Source organism: Osmia bicornis, unplaced genomic scaffold (genome assembly GCF_907164935.1).
Source record: "Osmia bicornis bicornis unplaced genomic scaffold, iOsmBic2.1, whole genome shotgun sequence".
NCBI classification, from domain to species: domain Eukaryota; kingdom Metazoa; phylum Arthropoda; class Insecta; order Hymenoptera; family Megachilidae; genus Osmia; species Osmia bicornis.
In genome coordinates this window covers 80536-85063 of record NW_025791399.1, presented here as the reverse complement: position 1 = coordinate 85063, position 4528 = coordinate 80536, and the positions used below count along the sequence as shown (strand labels likewise).

Here is a 4528-nt window from a genome sequence, read left to right as displayed (position 1 = left end):
TCGATCCATGTTACCGACCGAGATATTCGTACGAGTTTGAAGTGCGAAATTCGTACACGTACACACGTTATAAAGATGCAGAAACACCGTGGCCCCTTTCTTTGAGGTAACTCTGCACTATTCTAAGCTGTATTCACTATTCCGAGCTGTAAATGCCACGTCGTGTAGAAGAAGAACAACATGCCAAGCTGTGCAGAAGAAGAACAACAAGAAGAAGAAGTATCTCGGAATGACGCATATTTCCTTGAGGTATATCTGCAAATATCTCGGAACCAGTGCGAGCTATGGCAAAATGTTAACAGACCTTTTTAGTAGCAGATTAAATTTCCTACTATTCATGCTCTATGACATTTTTTGATCAGATTCGTAGTTTTCGAGATATATCGAGATATTTGAAAGTTCCGAAGCCGCACCAATATTATAAGGATGAAGAAACACTGTGGCCCCTTTCCTTGAGGTTACTCTGCACTATTCTAAGCTGTATACACTATATCGAGCTATAAATGCCACTTCCAGCGCAGCTGTGCAGAAGAACAACAAGAAGAAGAAGAAATATTTCGGAATATGTGCGTGACGCCCCTTTCCTTGAGGTAAATCTGCAAATATCTCGGAAACGGTGCGAGCTATGGGAAAATCGTTGGAGACCTTTTTTGTAGGAAATTGAATTTCCTACTATTTATGTTGTACAACATTTTTGGATCAGATCAGTAGTTTTGGAGCTGTGGCTCCAAAAACCGCGGAATTTCACTGCGAATCGTTTCCAATTTACGAAAATTATCCTTAAATAATGTCTAATGTTTATAATTACACCCCGAACACCGGAAACACGACGTCGAAATGCCGCGTAACACGCACATCACGTTTTCGTTATTTAACAATAAATTAACACAATATTTAATCAAAAAACGGCACAATAGCACTTCCGAATGAGGTGACCCACTTGGACGTCGTCCGATTGGACGCGTCCCGATCGGACAGTCCCGATTGGACGCGTTCCTGTTGGACGTCGTGCCGTTTGGACGCCGTGCCGTTTGGACGTCGTGCCAGTTGGATTCGTGCAATTTGGACGCCATATCTTTAATAATCATTGCCTTTGGAAATCGGCAGATGGTGGTATTGTTTGTCGATTTAAATTCCTATGCTATTTGAATGCGTATGCATGCTAAAGTATATGATTACATATATCTAACGATAAGGTCAAGTGGTTATGTGTTACGGTTGACAGATATAGGTTATAGTGAATAACATGTGGAAATTGGATGCAGTTACTTTCTTACAAGATATATCTGGGAGTATGTTTAAGGTAAAAGAAATATTAAACCTTACTTTCTTCAATACATTCTTTATTCCAAATTAATGTTGTTGTTGACAATGTATCAATATATAATAATATGATTCCTTTTTCTTTATTTTCAGCATTTATGCAGACATTGATGAGGAAATTACCACCAAAATTATGGAGTAGGTAATTTGAATAGATCCATTCAACAAATTAAACATTGTGGAATGAAATACTAGGATTAATAACAGAAACGTACTCCGAAAACAGATGCAATTACTTTCTTGCAGGATATATCAGGAAATTTGTTTGAGGTAAAAGAAATATTAAACCATATTTTTTTCAATACATTCTTTATTATAAATTAATGTTGTTGAGTATAATGTAACAATATATAATAATATGATTTCTTCTTCTTTATTTTCAGCGTTTGATCCGACACGGAGGGGAAAATTGCAACAGAGATATTATGTAGTAGATGTATTAAATAGATACAGTGCAAAATTATTCGAGCAAGAGCAGTATTAAATTAGATAAGTTTGTCTTGCACGTTATAGACTTTAAAAACAATGTAATACCAGCATATTTCAAATAAATAGTTTAATAAAAGTAGATAAATCCCTTAAACTTTAACTTCCTATTCTAATTTCCTTAACATAGAATTTAAGTTACAATTCACAGTGGTTTTTTCTACTTTCAAATAAATAGTTTTACCAAGTAATAATTTATAAAAAAAATAATTTGAAACAGAGTTTCTATTTCACTATTCACTTGTATCTTTTTTATAGCGCTTGTATTGTGTTTAGAAGTCTTGAATTTGTCTCAAACGAGTTGGACAGTTGTATTGAAATATTCCATTCTGAATAAATGCTGAAAATAAAGAAAAACAAATGATATTACAATATATTGATACATTTTACTCAAAATCATTAATTTGGAATAAAGAATGTATTGAAAAAAATAAGATTTAATATTTCTTTTACCTTAATCATATTTCCTTATATATCCTGCGAGAAAGTAATTGCATCTATTTTCAGAGTACGTTTTTCTCATTTGTTGTAGTATTTCATTCCGCAGTGTTTAATTTCTTTAATGTAACGTTTCAACTTTTCTACTCCGTAGCTTTTTGGTTGTAATTTCCTCATCAATGTCTGAATAAATCCTGAAAATAAAGAAAAAGAAATCATATTATTATATATTGATACATTGTCCACAACAACATTAATTTGGAATAAAGAATGTATTAAAGAAAATGAGATTTAATATTTCTTTTACCTCAAACGTATTTGCTGATATATCCTGCGAGAATGCTCATCAATGTCTGAACAAATGCTGAAAATAAAGAAAAAGAAATCATATTATTATATATTGATACATTGTCCACAACAACATTAATTTGGAATAAAGAATGTATTAAAGAAAATAAGCTTTAAAATTAGTTTTATCTTAAACATACTTCCAGATATATCTTGTAAGAAAGTAACTGCATTCAATTTCCACATGTTTTTCACTATATCCTACACCTGTCAAAACGAACTACAGATTTCTAAAAGCAATAATATTAAAACATATGGCGTCCAAAAGACACAGCATCTAAACGGCACGGCGTCCAATAGGAACGCGCCAGAACGCGTCCAATCGGACCAGCGTCCAAAAGGAACACGTCAGAACCCGTGCAATCGGTACGGCGTCCAAAATTAACGTATCCAATCGGCACGGGGTCCAAAAGAAACGCGTCAGAACGCGTCCAATCGGTTCGGCGTCCAAAAGGAACGTATCCAATCGGCACGGCGTCCAACAGTGAAGTACTGGAGATTATCAAGAAAAAGAAATGTAATTCACACAATATATTGTCGGACTACATGTAATTAATATTGTTTCGTACAGTTGTCAAGAAATTTAGTGAATTCCGTTTTGTAAGATTTTAGGTTATATTTGCCTATGGTGAAATAAAACTAATTCACAGGAATTGAATTTCCTTTTCTATCTTTTCTGCATAAGTCTTCTTTGCTTCTAAATGTTTTAATCCTTTTTCTAATTAGCGTGAACAATGGAATATTACAGTTGGAATATTAAACATTGTACATATTCTTCAATACATTCTTTATTCCAAATTAATGTTGTTAAGTACAATATATCAATATGTAATAATATGATTTCTTTTTCTATATTTTCAGTCATTGATGGGGAAATTACAACCAAGAAATGATGGTGTATCAAAGTTGAATAGATACATTGAAGATACTTTCCAGCGTAGAATGAAATACTAGGACGAACGACAAAGACGTACTCTCCAAACAGATGCAATTACTTTCTTGCATGATATATCTGGAAATATGTTTAAGGTAAAGAAATATTAAAGCATATTTTCTTCAACACATTCTTTATTCCAAATTAATGTTGTTGAGTACAATGTATCAGTATATAATAATATGATTTCTTTATCTTTATTTTCAGTATTTATTCAGACATTCATGAGGAAATTACAAGCATAAAATTATGGAGCAGAAAAGTTGAATAGATTCATTACAGATATTTTCCAGCATGGAATTAAATACTAGGACATATAACAAAAACATACTACGCAAGCAGATGCAATTACTTTCTTACAAGATATATGTGGAAATATGTTTAAGGTAAAAGAAATATGAAACCATCTTTTCTTCAATACATTCTTTATTTCTAATTAATGTTTTTGAGTACAATGTATCAATATAATATGATTTCTTTTTGTTTATTTTCAGGATTCATTCAGACATTGATGAGGAACTTCCAACCAAAAAATTATGGAGTAGAAAAGTTGAATAGATCCATTAAAGAAATTAAACAGTGTGGAATGAAATGCTAGGACAAATAACAAAAACATAATCTGAAGACAGATGCAGTTACTTTGTTGCAAGATATATGTAGAAATATGTTTAAGGTAAAAGAAATATTAAATCTTATTTTTTTCAATACATTCTTTATTCTAAATTAATGTTGTTGAGTATAATGTACCAATATATAATAATATGATTTCTTCTTCTTTATTTTCAGCGTTTGAACAGACACGGAGGGGAAAATTGCAACAGAGATATTATGGAGTAGAATTATTAAATAGATTCAGTGCATAAATTATTCAAGCAAGAGCAGTATTAAATTAGATAAGTTTGTCTTGCACGTTATAGACTTTAAAAACAATGTAATACCAGCATATTTCAAATAAATAGTTTAATAAAATAGATGAATACCTTAAACTTTAACTTCCTA

General features: G+C 31.8%; 1 long non-coding RNA gene across 2 annotated transcripts; it reads left to right on the top strand.

Annotated features, from left to right (window-relative positions):
- The first annotated feature begins 3042 nt into the window (after positions 1-3042).
- On the top strand, positions 3043-4060 carry LOC114882414. Of its 2 annotated transcripts, none has more exons than XR_003790415.2 (4): positions 3043-3112; positions 3457-3624; positions 3737-3915; positions 4024-4060. It is a non-coding gene; the product is annotated as an uncharacterized LOC114882414 (long non-coding RNA). The 2 variants fall into 2 exon arrangements; XR_003790414.2 differs by lacking the exon at positions 3043-3112 and adding an exon at positions 3163-3360.
- The last annotated feature ends 468 nt before the right edge of the window (positions 4061-4528 follow it).